This window comes from Triticum dicoccoides, chromosome 2A (assembly GCF_002162155.2).
Source record: "Triticum dicoccoides isolate Atlit2015 ecotype Zavitan chromosome 2A, WEW_v2.0, whole genome shotgun sequence".
Lineage (NCBI taxonomy): Eukaryota > Viridiplantae > Streptophyta > Magnoliopsida > Poales > Poaceae > Triticum > Triticum dicoccoides.
The window spans coordinates 107,627,059-107,643,390 of NC_041382.1; positions in this window are offsets into that span (position 1 = coordinate 107,627,059).

Sequence of the window (16,332 nt, forward strand, 5' to 3'; positions counted from 1 at the left end):
TCTATTGATGGGCATCTCCATAGCCCGTTGATATGCCTACTTGATGTGAGACTATCTTCTCCCATTTTTTCTTCTCCACAACCACCATTCTATTCCCCTTATAGTGCTATATCCATGGCTCACGCTCATGTATTGCGTGAAAATTGAAAAAGTTTGAGAACACCAAAAGTATGAAACAATTGCTTGGCTTGTCATCGGGGTTGCGCATGATTTAAATATTTTGTGTGGTGAAGATGGAGCATAGCCAGACTATATGATTTTGTAGGGATAACTTTCTTTGGCCATGTTATTTTGAGAAGACATGATTGCTTTGTTAGTATGCTTGAAGTATTATTATTTTTATGTCAATATTAAACCTTTATCTTGAATCTTTCGGATCTGAATATTCATGCCACAATTAAGAAGAATTACATTAAAATTATGCCAAGTAGCACTCCACATCAAAAAATTTGTTTTTATCATTTACCTACTCGAGGACGAGCAGGAATTAAGCTTGGGGATGCTTGATACGTCTCCAACATATCTATAATTTTTGATTGCTCCATGTTATGTTATCTACTGTTTTGGACAGTATTGGGCTTTATTATCCACTTTTATATTATTCTTGGGACTAACCTATTAACCGGAGGCCCAACCCAGAATTGCTGTTTTTTGCCTGTTTAGGGTTTCGAAGAAAAGGAATATCAAACGGAGTCCAAACAGAATGAAACCTTCGGGAACGTGATTTTCTCAACGAACAAGACCCAGGAGACTTGGACCCTACGTCAAGACACAAAAGAGGAGGCCACGAGGTAGGGGCGCGCCTACCCTGCCCCCCCAGGCGCTCCCTTCATCCTTGTGGGCCCCCTGTTTCTCCACCTATGTACTCCTTCCTCCTATATATACCTACGTACCCCCAAACGATCAGATATGGAGCCAAAACCCTAATTCCACCGCCATAACTTTTTGTATCCACAAGATCCCATCTTGGGGCCAGTTTCGGAGCTCCGCCGGAGGGGGCATCGATCATGGAGGGCTTCTACATCAACACCATAGCCCCTCTGATGAAGTGTGAGTAGTACACCTCAGACCTATGGGTCCATAGTTAGTAGCTAGATGGCTTCTTCTCTCTTTTTGGATCTCAATACAATGTTCTCCCCCTCTCTTGTGGAGAACTATGCGATGTAATCTTCTTTTTGCGATGTATTTGTTGAGGACGATGAATTGTGGGTTTATGATCCAGTCTATCTATGAACAATATTTGAATCTTCTCTGAATTCTTTTATGTATGATTGGTTATCTTTGCAAGTCTCTTAGAATTATCAGTTTGGTTTGGCCTACTAGATTGATCTTTCTTGCAATGGGAGAAGTGCTTAGCTTTGGGTTCAATCTTACGGTGTCCTTTCCCAGTGACAGTAGGGGCAACAAGGCACGTATTGTATTGTTGCCATCGAGGATAACAAGATGGGGTTTTCATCATATTGCATGAGTTTATCCCTCTACATCATGTCATCTTGCTTAAGGCGTTACTCTGTTTTCATTAACTTAATACTCTGGATGCATGCTTGATAGCGGTCGATGAGTGGAGTAATAGTAGTAGATGCAGGCAGGAGTTGGTCTACTTGTCTCGGACGTGATGCCTATATACATGATCATACCTAGATATTCTCATAACTATGCTCAATTATGTCAATTGCTCAACAGTAATTTGTTCACCCACCGTAGAATACTTATGCTCTCGAGATAAGCCACTAGTGAAACCTATGGCCCTCGGGTCTATCTTCATCATATTAATCTCCCAATACTTAGTTATTTCCTTTTCTTTTACTTTTCTTTTATTTTACTTTGCATCTTTATCACAAAAATACCAAAAATATCATCTTATCATATCTATCAGATCTCACTCTCGTAAGTGGACGTGTAGGGATTGACAACCCCTTAACGCATAGGTTGCGAGGATGTATTTGTTTTGTGAAGGTACGAGGGACTGGCGCGTAGCCTCCTACTGGATTGATACCTTGGTTCTCAAAAACTGAGGGAAATACTTACGCTACTTTGCTGCATCATCCCTTCCTCTTCGGGGAAAACCAACGCATTGCTCAAGAGGTAGCAGGGCACAGCTGAACCCCACAACAGATGCCGCACTGCAGGAGTTCTTGCGCGAGAATTGGGACATCTTCGCCTGGCATCTAATACGTCTCCAACGTATCTATAATTTTTGATTGCTCCATGCTATATTATCTACTGTTTTGAATTTTTATGGGCTTTATTATACACTTTTATATCATTTTTTGGGACTAACCTGTTAACCCAGAGCCCAGTGCTAGTTTGTGTTTTTACCCTGTTTTAGGGTTTCAAAGAAAAGGAAAATCAAACGGAGTCCAATTGACCTGAAACTTCACGGAACTCATTTTTGGAAGGAAAGAAGCCCAGAAGACTTGGAGTGCACGTCGGGGGATCTGTGAGGAGGTCACGAGGCAGGGGGGTACGCCCACCCCCCTGGGCGCGCCCTCCACCCTCGTGAGCCCCTCGTGGCCCCCCTGACGTACTTCTTCCGCCTATATATCTCCATATACCCTAAAAACATCCGTGAGCACAATAGATCAGGAGTTCCGCCTCCAGAAGCCTCCGTAGCCACCGAAAGCCAATCTAGACCCGTTCCGGCACCCTGCCGGAGGGGGCAATCCTTCTCCGGTGGCCATCTTCATCATCCCGGTGCTCTCCATGATGAGGAGGGAGTAGTTCTCCCTCAGGGCTGAGGGTATGTACCAGTAGCTATGTGTTTGATGTCTCTCTCTCTCTCGTGTTCTTGAGATGGTACGATCTTGATGTATAGCGAGCTTTGCTATTATATTTGGATCGTATGATGTTTCTTCCCCCGTCTACTCTCTTGTAATGAATTGAGTTTCCCCTTTTAAGTAATCTTATCGGATTGAGTCTTTAAAGATTTGAGAACACTTGATGTATGTTTTGCCGTGGATATCTGTGGTGACAATGGGATATCACGTGATTCACTTGATGTATGTTTTGGTGATCAACTTGCGGGTTCCGCCCATGAACCTATGCATAGGGGTTGGCACATGTTTTCGTCGTGATTCTCCGGTAGAAACTTTTGGGCACTCTTTGAGGTCCTTTGTGTTGGTTGAATAGATGAATCTGAGATTGTGTGATGCATATCGTATAATCATACCCACGGATACTTGAGGTGACATTGGAGTATCTAGGTGACATTAGGGTTTTGGTTGATTTGTGTCTTAAGGTGTTATTCTAGTACGAACTCTAGGGCTGTTTGTGACACTTATAGGAATAGCCCAACGGATTGATTGGAAAGAATAACTTTGAGGTGGTTTCGTACCATACCATAATCTCTTCGTTTGTTCTCCGCTATTAGTGACTTTGGAGTGACTCTTTGTTGCATGTTGAGGGATAGTTATGTGATCCAATTATGTTAGTATTGTTGAGGGAACTTGCACTAGCGAAAGTATGAACCCTAGGCCTTGTTTCAACACATTGCAATACCATTTACGCTCACGTTTGTCATTAGTTACCTTGCTGTTTTTATAATTTCAGATTACAAATACCTTTATCTACTATCCATATTGCACTTGTATCACCATCTCTTCGCGGAACTAGTGCACCTATACAATTTACCATTGTATTGGGTGTGTTGGGGACACAAGAGACTCTTTGTTATTTGGTTGCAGGGTTGCTTGAGAGAGACCATCTTCATCCTACGCCTCCTACGGATTGATAAACCTTAGGTCATCCACTTGGGGGAAATTTGCTACTGTCCTACAAACCTCTGCACTTGGAGGCCCAACAACGTCTACAAGAAGAAGGTTGTGTAGTAGACATCAAGCTCTTTTCTAGCGCCGTTGCCGGGGAGGTGAGTGCTTGAAGGTATATCTTTAGATCTTGCAATCGAGTCTTTTAGTTTCTTGTTTTATCACTAGTTTAGTTTATAAAATAAAATTACAAAAATGGAATTAAGTTTGTCTCATACGCTTCACCTTTTTAATATCTTTTGTGAGTATGATGGAAAGGATAATTGTGCTCAAGTGCTAGAAGAAGAAATCTATAAAATGTTTGGCACTAAATATTTGAATGATGAGCATGATTGCAATGTTGTTTGTATGAATTCCTTGAATATCCATGATGCTAATGATATGCAAAGCCACAAGCTTGGGGAAGCTATGTTTGATGAAGATGATATTTTTTGTTCCCTCAAGTTTTGATGAGCAAATTTATTATGATGAAAGCATGCCTCCTATCTATGATTGTTATTGTGATGACACGTATGCTTTAAAGAATAATGATAAAAATGAAACTTGTCATCTTGATTTCAATTTTCAATCCCATGATAATTATTTTGTTGAGTTTGCTCCCACTACTATTCAAGAGAAGAATTTTGCTTATGTGGAGAGTAGTAAACTTTCTATGCTTGTAGATCATGAAAAGAATGCTTTAGGTGCTGGTTATATTGTTGAATTCATTCATGATGCTACTGAAAATTATTATGAGGGAGGAACATATGCTTGTAGGAATTGCAATAATATCAAGTTTCCTCTCTATGTGCTTAAAATCTTGAAATTATGCTTATTTTGCTCTCCTATGCTAGTTGATTATTGTTCCCACAAGTTGTCTGCTCACAAAATCCCTATACATAGGAAGTATGTTAGACTTAAATGTGCTAGTCATATTCTTCATGATGCTCTCTTTATGTTACAATTCTTATCTAGTATATGAGCATCATTGAAACCATCGTGCCTAGCTAGGGGCGTTAAACGATAGCGCTTGTTGGGAGGCAACCCAACTTTATTTTTGTTCCTTGCTTTTTGTTCCTGTTTAGTAATAAATAATTCATCTAGCCTATGTTTAGATGTGGTTTTATGTTTTAATTAGTGTTTGTGCCAAGTAGAACCGTTGGGAAGACTTGGGGAAAGTCTTGTTGATCATGCTGTAAAAAACAGAAACTTTAGCGCTCACGAGAATTGCTGCCATTTTTATTTGGAGAGTGATATTTAGTTAATTATTTTTGAAGATGATTAATATATAAATTCCTCAGGTCCAGAAATTTATTTGAGAATTTTATGAGTTCCAGAAGTATACGTTTGATCCAGATTACTACAGACTTTTCTGTTTTTGACAGATTCTGTTTTTCATGTGTTGTTTACTTATTTTGATGAATCTATGGCTAGTAAAATAGTTTATAAACCATAGAGAAGTTGGAATACAGTAGGTTTAACACCAATATAAACAAAGAATGAGTTCATTACAGTACCTAGAAGTGGTGATTTATTTTCTTATACTAATGGAGCTTACGAGTTTTCTGTTAAGTTTTGTGTTGTGAAGTTTTCAAGTTTTGGGTAAGGATTCGATGGACTATGGAATAAGGAGTGGTAAGAACCTAAGCTTTGGGATGACCCGGAAGGCATCCCCTCTTTCATCTTCGTTCATCGGTAACTTTACTTGGAGCTATATTTTTATTCGCCACATGATATGTGTTTTGCTTGGAGCGTCATTTTATTTTATTTTTGCATGTTGTTTGAATAAAATACCAAGATCTGAAATTATTAAATGTTAGAGAGGCTTCACATGGTTGCATAATTATTCGACTACTCATTGATCTTCACTTATATCCTTCGGAGTAGTTTGTCATTTTCTCTAGTGCTTCACTTATATCTTTTAGAGCATGGTGGTAGTTTTATTTTATAGAAATTAATGAACTGTCATGCTTCACTTATATTATTTTTAGAGTCTTAAATAGCATGGTAATTTGCTTAACTAATTCTAATATGCTAGGCATCCAAGAAGAGTAAAAACTTTCATATAGAGTATTGAATACTAAGAGAAGTTTGATGCTTGATGATTGTTTTGAGATATGGAGATAATAATATCAAAGTCATGCTAGTTGAGTAGTTGTGAAATTGAGAAATGCTTGTGTTGAAGTTTGCAAGTCCCGTAGCATGCACGTATGGTAAACATTGTGTAACAAATTTGAAACATGAGGTGTTATTTGATTGTCCTCCTTATGAGTGGTGGTCGGGGACGAGCGATGGTCTTTTCCTACCAATCTATCCCCCTAGGAGCATGCGCGTAGTGCCGAGGTTTTTGATGACTTGTGGATTTTTGCAATAAGTATGTGAGTTCTTTATGACTAATGTTGAGTCCATGGATTATACGCACTCTCACCCTTCCATCCTTGCTAGCCTCTTCGGTACCGTGCATTGCCCTTTCTCACATTGAGAGTTGGTGCAAACTTCGATGGTGCATCCAAACCCCGTGATATGATATGCTCTATCACACGTATATCTCCTTATATCTTCCTCAAAACAGCCACCATACCTACCTATTCTGGCATTTCAATAGCCATTCCGAGATATATTGTCATGCAACTTTCCACCATTCCGTTCATCATGACACATTCATCATTGTCATATTGCTTAGCATGATCATGTAGTTGACATAGTATTTGTGGCAAGCCGCCGTTCATAATTCTTTCATACATGTCACTCTTGGTTCATTGCATATCCCGGTACACCGCCGGAACCATTCATACAGAGTCATCTTTGTTCTAGCATTGAGTTGTAATCATTGAGTTGAAAATAAATGGAAGTGTGATGGTCATCATTACTAGAGCATTGTCCCAAGTGAGGAATAAAAAAAGGCCATAAAAAAGAGAAGGCCCAAAAAATGAGAGAAAAAGAAAGAAGGGACAATGTTACTATCCTTTTACCACACTTGTGCTTCAAAGTAGCACCATGATCTTCACAGTAGAGAGTCTCTTGTTTTGTCACTTTCATATACTAGTGGGAATTTTTCATTATAGAACTTGGCTTGTATATTCCAACAATGGGCCTCCTCAAGTGCCCTATGTCTTCATGAGCAAGCAAGTTGGATGCACACCCACTAGTTTCTTTTGTTGAGCGTTCATACATTTATAGCTCTAGTGCATCCGTTGCATGGCAATCCCTACTCCTTGCATTAACATGAATCGGTGGGCATCTCCATAGCCCATTGATTAGCCTCGTTGATGTGAGACTTTCTCCTTTTTGTCTTCTCCACATAACCCCCCTCATTATATTCTATTCCACCCATAGTGCTATATCCATGGCTCGCGCTCATGTATTGCGTGAAAGTTTATGAGTTTGAGATTACTAAAGTATGAAACAATTGCTTGGCTTGTCATCGGGGTTGTGCATGATGAGAGCATTCTTGTGTGAAGAAAATGAAACATGACTAAACTATAAGATTTTGTAGGGATGAACTTTCTTTGGCCATGTTTATTTTGAGAAGACATGATTGCTTAGTTAGTATGCTTGAAGTATTATCATTTTTATTTCAATATGAACTTTTGTCTTGAATCTTTCGGATCTGAATATTCATACCACAATTAAGAAGAATTACATTGAAATTATGCCAACTAGCATTCCACATCAAAAATTCTTTCTTTTATCATTTACCTACTCAAGGACGAGCGGGAATTAAGCTTGGGGATGCTGATACGTCTCCAATGTATCTATAATTTTTGATTTCTCCATGCTATATTATCTACTATTTTGAATGTTTATGGGCTTTATTATACACTTTTATATCATTTTTTGGGACTAACCTATTAACCCAGAGCCCAGTGCCAGTTTCTGTTTTTACCTTGTTTTAGGGTTTCGAAGAAAAGGAAAATCAAACGGAGTCCAATTGACCTGAAACTTCATGGAACTCATTTTTGGAAGGAAAGAAGCCCAAAAGACTTGGAGTGCACGTCGGGGGATCTGCGAGGAGGTCACGAGGCAGGGGGCACGCCCACCACCCTGGGCGCGCCCTCCACCCTTGTGAGCCCCTCGTGGCCCCCTGACGTACTTATTCCGCCTATATATCTCCATATACCCTAAAAACATCCGTGAGCACAATAGATCGGGAGTTCCTCCGCCAGAAGCCTCTGTAGCCACCGAAAGCCAATCTAGACCCGTTCCAGCACCCTGCCGGAGGGGGCAATCCTTCTCCGGTGGCCATCTTCATCATCCCGGTGCTCTCCATGACGAGGAGGGAGTAGTTCTCCCTCGGGGCTGAGGGTATGTACCAGTAGCTATGTGTTTGATGTCTCTCTCTCTCTCTCGTGTTCTTGAGATCCCAACAGACCTCAAGAAAATCCAGAAGTTAACTGGATGTGTGGCTACCTTAAGCCGCTTTTATCTCTCGATTAGGAGAAAAGGCACTACCTCTTTATCGACTTCTTCGATGCACCGAACACTTCGAGTGGACGGATGCGGCCACGGCCGGATTGGAAGAAATAAAGGCTGTATTGGCCACCAACCCAATCTTGGCCGCGCCAAATGTCGGCGAACCAATGCTGTTATATATAGCGGCAACACACCAAGTTGTAAGATCAGTGCTCGTCATCGAACAAGAGACGGACGGACATAAGTTTCTGCTTCAAAAGCCGGTATACTACGTATCCACCGTCCTCACTCCATGCAAATCACGGTACCCACATTATCAAAAGATAGCATACGCGGTCTTCATGGCATCCCGGAAACTACGACACTACTTTCAAGAGTGTTCAATTACGGTGGCCTCTGAAGTACCACTCAACGACATAATAAATAACCGTGATGCCACGGGCCGGATTGCTAAATGGGCCATCGAGCTCCTCCCGTTCGACATAACATATAAACCATGGCGAGCCATTAAGTCGCAAGTACTGGCTGATTTCGTCGCCGAATGGACGGAAGCCGAACTCCCTAAAGAGTATGGCGCATACTCCAATTGGATCATGCACTTTGACGGCTCTAAGATGCTGGCTGGTCTGGGGGCGGGCATCGTCCTAACATCCCCCACCGGAGATACAGTCCAATACGTACTCCAAATATTATACACAGACTCCAACAATGCAGCAGAATATGAGGCCCTGTTGCATGGTCTCCAGATGGCAGTCTCCATGGGCATTCAATGCCTAGAGGTGCGTGGGGATTCGAACCTCGCAATATCTCAAATAAGTGGAGACTTTGACGCCAAGGACCCAAAAATGGCGGCTTATCGCAACGCCGTCCTCAAAATGTCAGCTCGGTTTGATGTGCTTGAATTCCACCATGTGGTCCAGGAAAACAATCAAGCGGCGGATATCGTCGCCCGCATCGGTGCTAAGCACGACCCTGTCCCACCTAACATCTTCTTGGAAAGGCTGTTTAAGCCATCCGTGGTATGGGAAGGAGAGACTGGCAACAACAGTCCGGACCCGACTACAATGCCAGATACCGAACACTCTAACGTAATCGGAGGCTCTGCCACCGAAATAACGCCTTCGGCCCACGTGATTTTGGTTGTCATCGCCCCGTGGACAGAACCCTTCTTGGCTTACCTAATTAGGTAAGAACTCCCCGATGACCCAAACGAGGCACGTTGCATTATGCAGCGGTCTGAAGCCTACAAGGTCCACGAGGAAGAGCTATATAAGAAAAGCGCTATCGGAGTACTTCAAAGGTGCATCTCCGAAGAGGAAGGACGGCAAAGTTTGGCAGAAATTCATGCTGGACTTGGCGGCCACCACGCCGTAGCTCGGGCCCTTGTAAGCAAGGCCTTCCGTACAGGTTTATACTGGCCAACGGCCCGAGCAGGCACACAGGACCTCGTTCAACGTTGCATCGGTTGCCAGCTTTTCGAAACCAAAGCCATATGCCACCCACCGCTCTCCAAACAATCCCCATTACTTGGCCCTTCATTGTCTGGGGGCTTGACATGGTCGGACCCCTTAAAGGGGGAAGCCACAAGAAAAGATACCTATTGGTCATGGTGGATAAATTCACCAAATGGATAGAAGCCAAACCAGTTAAAATGGCCGAGTCCGGACCAGTGATAGACTTCATATCCGGGTGTTGTACACCATTACGGCATCCCCCACAGCATCATCACCGATAACGGCTCAAACTTTACAGCCGACGATGTAAAACTTGGTGCAGCAAAATGGGCATTAAGCTCGATTATGCCTCTGTCTATCACCCGCAAACTAACGGTCAAGTCGAGCGAGCAAATGGTCTTATCACTACTAGGAAAAGGCCTACTAGTGGCGCACCTGTTTTGCCTACTAATGGCGCACTACAGGTGCGCCACTACTAGCACGCCATTAGTATTTTTTATTAATGGCGCACCTGTGGTGCGCCATTAGTATCTGGTATACTAATGGCGCACCATGCAGTGCGCCATTAGTATAGCCCACGGTGCGCCATTAGTATGCCTCCCAGGGGGCCATATTTACCCATGTGCTTTGGCATACTAATGGCGCACTTGTGGATGATGCGCCATTAGTGTGCTCTGGCTTACTAATGGCGCACTATGTGGTGGTGCGCCACTAGTATGAATATTAGGGATTATTTTTTTTCTTTTCTGATATTTTCATAGGTTACAAAATATATTATTGGACAGAATATAGCTAGCACCACATAGCAATAGCAAATTCATCAAATACAATAGAAGATTAGTCGCCGAATACAATTCATCATATTAGTCTCCGAATTTAAAATACCGATCAAAGTTAGAACATTACAAGTCTCGAAACTGTGAGTAGAGAGTTTGTCTTCACATTACAAGTCGATATCGATCATCTAAACTACCATCACATAGAAGAGAGTTGTGGTCATCACGATGAGCATAATCGCGATGAAACTGGTCTTCATCCGGTTCCTCCAACGCTCCCTCCTCTCTCCCGCTAGATAGCGCGTGTATATAACTTCCGCCTCCGCACTAGTGGTGTACCCTTTGTAACTATTACCGCTAAAACGGTGAACCTGTCTCCGACACTCCTCCTAGTCGTCGTAGACTCCGGGAAAATCTTACCCTTGTACACGACATACGACGGCATCTCTATGCACTAGCCAAACAAAACGTTAGTAGCAATTCACAGACAATACATAAGCAATATATAAGTATGCAACAAAAGGATCGGAAGAGAAAAGCAACACATTAATAGCATCGATTACATCTAAGTTGAATGACTGTCCAAACCAAACAGACATACAAGTTCATTAAAGTTTAATTACAACATGAGCCAATCGATGTTTCAAAACTACACGTAGCATCACTACTTTCGAATCGACTCAAGGGACCGGAGCGTGGATGAAGCCGCCGTCTCTCATGATGGTCATGAAATCGTGGGCGTTGTCAGCCTGCATTTGTAGCGTTGTGTCTATCTCACTATTGGACGGTTGATTTCTGAGGTTGAACTGCCCCGAGGTACGAAGGACATCTTGATGGATGATTTCCGCAAACTCCGACTGGATGTGAAAGAATTCTTGTCTGATGTCCGCGTCCTGGATTGCCGACAAGCTCGCGGCCCAATCTTTGAGATTATTTGGTAGCAGAAGGTGATTATGGTCCCGTACGATCGCCAGCATGTGATGGAGGGCGTAGTAGGCATCCTTCTGACCGCTAGGCGGCTGCTTGACGCAGCAGAACGTCGTTTTGTGGGCGAACACATGCTTGCCGTACTTACGAACTAGCCTGGTGAAGGTGCCTCCAGATTTGGCGTAGCCGGGGAGAACATCATCAAGAACTTTCTTGATATTTGTGTAGTCTTTCTTCGACTGACGGTCCAAGTCAAAATACGTGGCCATGGAATATTTCTGGCTTAAGAGGATGAGTGTGCAATGTGTGTCACTGCACAAAACACGGAATGTTAGAAAAAAATGATCGAAATCTAAGAAATCATATGTTATAGGGCGGTTGAGGGGACGACTTACTCGGGAAATTAAGGCACGAGGAAGTTATCCTTATCTAGGTTTGCCAGAATGACGCCTTCGAGGTAAGAACTCGCGACTTGCCAGTCCCCAGCGCTGCCCAAGATCTTGGCACGCATGTAGAAGGGTTCGACTATCACGATGCCCGGGGTCTTGTCTCTAATGATCCGTATCTCCATACTCAGCGAAAATAGCCGAACGAAGGTGTAGTGCAGCGGATGAAGGTTAAACATAGCGAAGATGTCATCAAATCGCAGGACGATCGTACCCCCGATGGAGTTATCCACAAAGCCCTTGCCCTCTGGCACCTTGGCCACGAAAACCGGGTATGCCACGTCATTCTCTCTGAGACGCCGCTTCTCCAAAGAAAGAACACTGTCATGCAGACTCCGCATAGCACCGGTTGCAGCATTGAGCATATTAGTCGGTAGCATCGGCCCACCCGCCACATGCACCCTCCTCGAGATATCCTTAGGTGAAGGTGGCCCGTCCTGAGCATGGATCGTACTCGGTGCCGGCTGGCTCGCACCCTTGTTACTCTTTCTTTTCCGTCCCTTCTTCTTTTGTTGTAATGGGACCGAGTTCTCCTCATAGACCGCCTTCTTGAGTGTGTTGGGGCTGATAATATTTCGCACCTCGGCTATCTGAGGCTCGGTGAAGTCGGCAGCTGGAGGCGTCTCCTGAGAACTGAACGCCAGACGATGCATGTTGCAATTGGGTTTCTCCATGGTACCAGCTAGATCGCGATCGTCTTTTGTAGGGTTGGGTTCTTGAGAAGGAGGCCCCAAGAATTCCTCATCGTACCCATGTTCCGCAAAGTACTTATCAACGTTGGTAAATGTACCGTCATTGTCGTCGTCGTCCGGATCATGTGCCATATGCATGCCCAGATCTTGTGCCATAGGGATGTCCGGCATGTCCGGTAGCGTTGCGGCGGTCTTGCCATGGCTTGGCGCTGGCACGACCAGCGGTGTTGTCTTTGGGGTGGTGTCCCCCGCCCCCAAACGAATCTGGCTCTTCAGCCAAAGCAGGGGCCAACTTAGGCAGGCGCTAAGGGTCATTAGATCATCTTCATCGGCCCCGGCAGGTCGAATCGGAGGTAACAACTTGTCGTAGCCTGGCAGCACCCGAACCAGTTGAACCATATACACGGTGGGTGGCATCGGATTACCGTGGAACATGGGGTTGCCCGGTTGAACGATTTTGCCCTTGGCGACATCGACAAACTCGTCGTTCACGAAGTGCAGGAGAGTGCACGGAATGTTGGCGGCGCCCTGCGAAAACATGTAGGGCGTTAGGGATGCCCAGTCAAAGGCAAGGAGATGAAGTCCTCGGCCGAGAGGCTTAATTAGTTACCGTGATGATGGCGTCGAGCTCGGCTAATGTCGAGGCACCGCCAACGGCGGGCGTGCAACTGACGGAGGGGCCGCTTGCTGCCGAGGTGCCGGCCGACGTACACCCGGGTGCATTAAGCTCCAATGCCCGTGCCGGCGTCGGAGACACCAATACCGCCTCCGCCGGAGACACCAATGGCGCCGCCTGCGCGTTGTGCGAGTTGTTGGCCGTGAAGCTGGGAATCGGGGGCGGCTCCTGTTGGTCGCCCGCAATCCAAGTCGTCAGCCCATGAATCAAGGTAGGCATAATGCCGGTGAGTGTCGATCCCAGTTGTTGTTGCACTTGCTCTTGGACAATCTCTGGAATCCGCTCCACTTGTGCATTGAGTTCTTGAACCTCGCGCGACTGGCGTTCCGAGCTGGTCTTTCTCTCCTTTCGCCCACCAGCATTATAGTATGACGACCATTTTGTGGACAAGCCTTTGCCGGCCACACGACCAGCTGACGACGGCTTACTGAGCTTATCCTTGTTTTTCATTACATTCAACGCCCTATTTAGAGTGCTGTCCCAAGGGGTGCTCTGAGACGACCCCGTGCTACTGCTTTCAGTCTCCTGCGCCAGAACAAGCTCAAGCGCCCTGGTCTTCGGATCCGTGGTAAGCTCCTTTGTTACCGGGTCCTCCTTGTACCGGGCCCTGACATAGTTCCTGGTCTGCTTGTCACGGTATTTCTCGAAGCGGGGCGGTAGGCCTTGCTCGGCACGCTCCGCGTCCTCCTTGTCCCATATAGGCTCCGCCACTCTGTAACCGCCGGGACCGAGTTTGTGTTCCCCTAAGTTCAACTCCCGCATTTCTTTCCCCCACTGACTTGATTCGGAGGTTGCGCTGCTCTCGCACTTGATCTTGAACTCCGTGTAGTCATCTTCGCTGATCGAAGGATTTTTCGCCTTGATCTTCTCATAACTATCACCTTTGTCAATCATTCTCTTCACCGCGCTTTTCCAAGTAGACAGGCTCGTGCTCATCGTCGTGAGGGTGGCACTGTTCACTTTATTCCCTGATAGGCGTGTGTTTACAAATTCAGCGGGGAACTTGTATCGTTCATGCAGCTTTCTGAAGAGGAGGTTGCGCAAATTCCCTCGGTCCTTATGCCTTAGGTTCTCGGTTTTGATCGAGACGGTGCTCCGGAGAATGCACCCGAGCTGAAGCGAGTACCCCTTGACTAATTCTTTGGGCGCCGTTGGATGCCCGTCGGAGTTCACTTGAGTAAATTCCTCCTTGACGGTGCGGAGCACGTTCGGGCGCCGGTCCTTCCGTTGCCTCTTTGGTTGGCTGCCATCTGTGCGTGCGTTGGCATCATCAGTTGTGGCATCCTCGGCGGCACCATCAGTGGTGGCATCCTCGGTGGCACCATCAGTGGTGTCATCCCCGACGCCACTAGGGGTTGTGTAGTCAGGATCGGTGTCTTTCGCGGCGTCCTCATAGTGGTGAGGTTGTTCCTCCATCTCCTGGGACAGCTCCCAAATTGCTTGCTGCCTGAACTGCCGGCGTCATCGTTGTGGGCCATGTTTCGCTCTAAATAGGAAAAAAGTTTGGTCAAAAAGTTGGTTATTGTCAAGGAACAAGATCATGGTCTCATCATTTAGGGTTTGTCGACACCGAGGCATCCTAAAAGCTAAGCTTTTATCATTTAGGTTTGTTGACGCCGAGGCACCCTAAAAGCCTAAGCTTTCATCATTTAGGTTCTTATCGACATCGAGGCACCCTAAAAGCCAAGGTTTTATCATTTAGGGTTTGTCAACGCTGAGGCCCATGCATAACACAAGAGGCAGTTGATCCTACTTAATTAAGTACTAAGATACCCCGGCCCATGCATTAGTAGCAAGTACCCCATATGTCCGATTTTTAGCAAAGTCATGCTAAAATTCACGGAAAATTTTAGCATGACCTTTGCTGAAAATAGGACATATGGAGTACCCGAATTTGCCGGAACAGAAGTTAATCGATATTCCGGCAAACTCAAGGGCCTCTCGGGGTACCTGCAAAATCATCACGACACGATGGTCGGAGACAAAACCCAGCAAACTAGCACCACAATGTGCCTCTACTTTCATATGGATGAAAAGGCCACAGACCATATGGTCCTCTGCTTTCATATGGACAAAAATCAGCTCAACTTATGTGAGCTTCCATTCCAGATCTAATAGGTCACCCAACAAAAATTCATCAATAGTTTTAGCTGGAAAAAATCATGGATTGCTGTTAACTAAAAATTAGTGAAAGAAACTGTTGCTGATCATGGATTACTGTTAATTAAAAATAGAGCATCTGGCTTGTCTTATCATGTTCACTAAGTCCAAAAAAATGAATAGGTTCAGTAAACTTGAAGTACTCAACACTGAACTTGTTTTGAAAAGTTAACTGAATTTTTTTTGTGTCAACATTGCACCATTTCAGCATGACAACTCAACTCAACTAACACTGACACATTGTTGCCAGTGGCTATTGATATTGTTTGCAATCCTATATGTGTAACCCAAAACAAATCCCCACTTCCAAGCAAACTAAAGCCCCATATCGCAGCAACCACCCAACTGTATCTCTAACAGTAGTTAAAAAGCATGGTGAGCAAATAAAATCTGTTGAGAGGCACGTCTCCAGAGATCCCCAATTCCCCCAGTACACCAGAACAGCTATCATATCCACGGCCATAACTAAGCAACTAACCTACATCAAAAGATTCAGATAATCACAGAAGGCTAACATTGACAGATTGTGGCCAGGGCCATACTAGTCTGATTTGCACTTCCTCGAAACAATCCCCAAATAGCAAACTACCCAAAACTTCACACACAAGAGCAGCCATCCAATTCACCATTGCAGGTTCAACAATAATCTTCAGACTCACACCACTAGTTGAGCAGCAGCAGTAGCAGAGGCGGGCGGGAGAGGGAGGAAGGAGGAAGGAGGAGAGGTACCTGGGCGGGCGCGGCCGGTCGCCGGAGGGGTCGGGGCCGGGGTTGGGGTCGGGGTCGGCGGCGGCGGCGGCGTCAAGGGATGGCTCGAGGGCGCCCGAGCTCGTCCGGGTCCTCGTAGTCGAAGAGGAAGACGGCGGCGGTCCTCCTGGGCTCCTCGGTTGGTCGTGGGGAGGCCGGCGGCCGCGGTTGTCGTCCTGCACCCTGTTCCCGGACTGAGGTAGAGGCGGCGCGGGGCAGGGGCCGACGCGGGGAGGCTGTCGGCGACGGTGAGGTCGCGGAGGCGTCGGCGATGGCGGAGCTGCAGTGGCACGGGGGC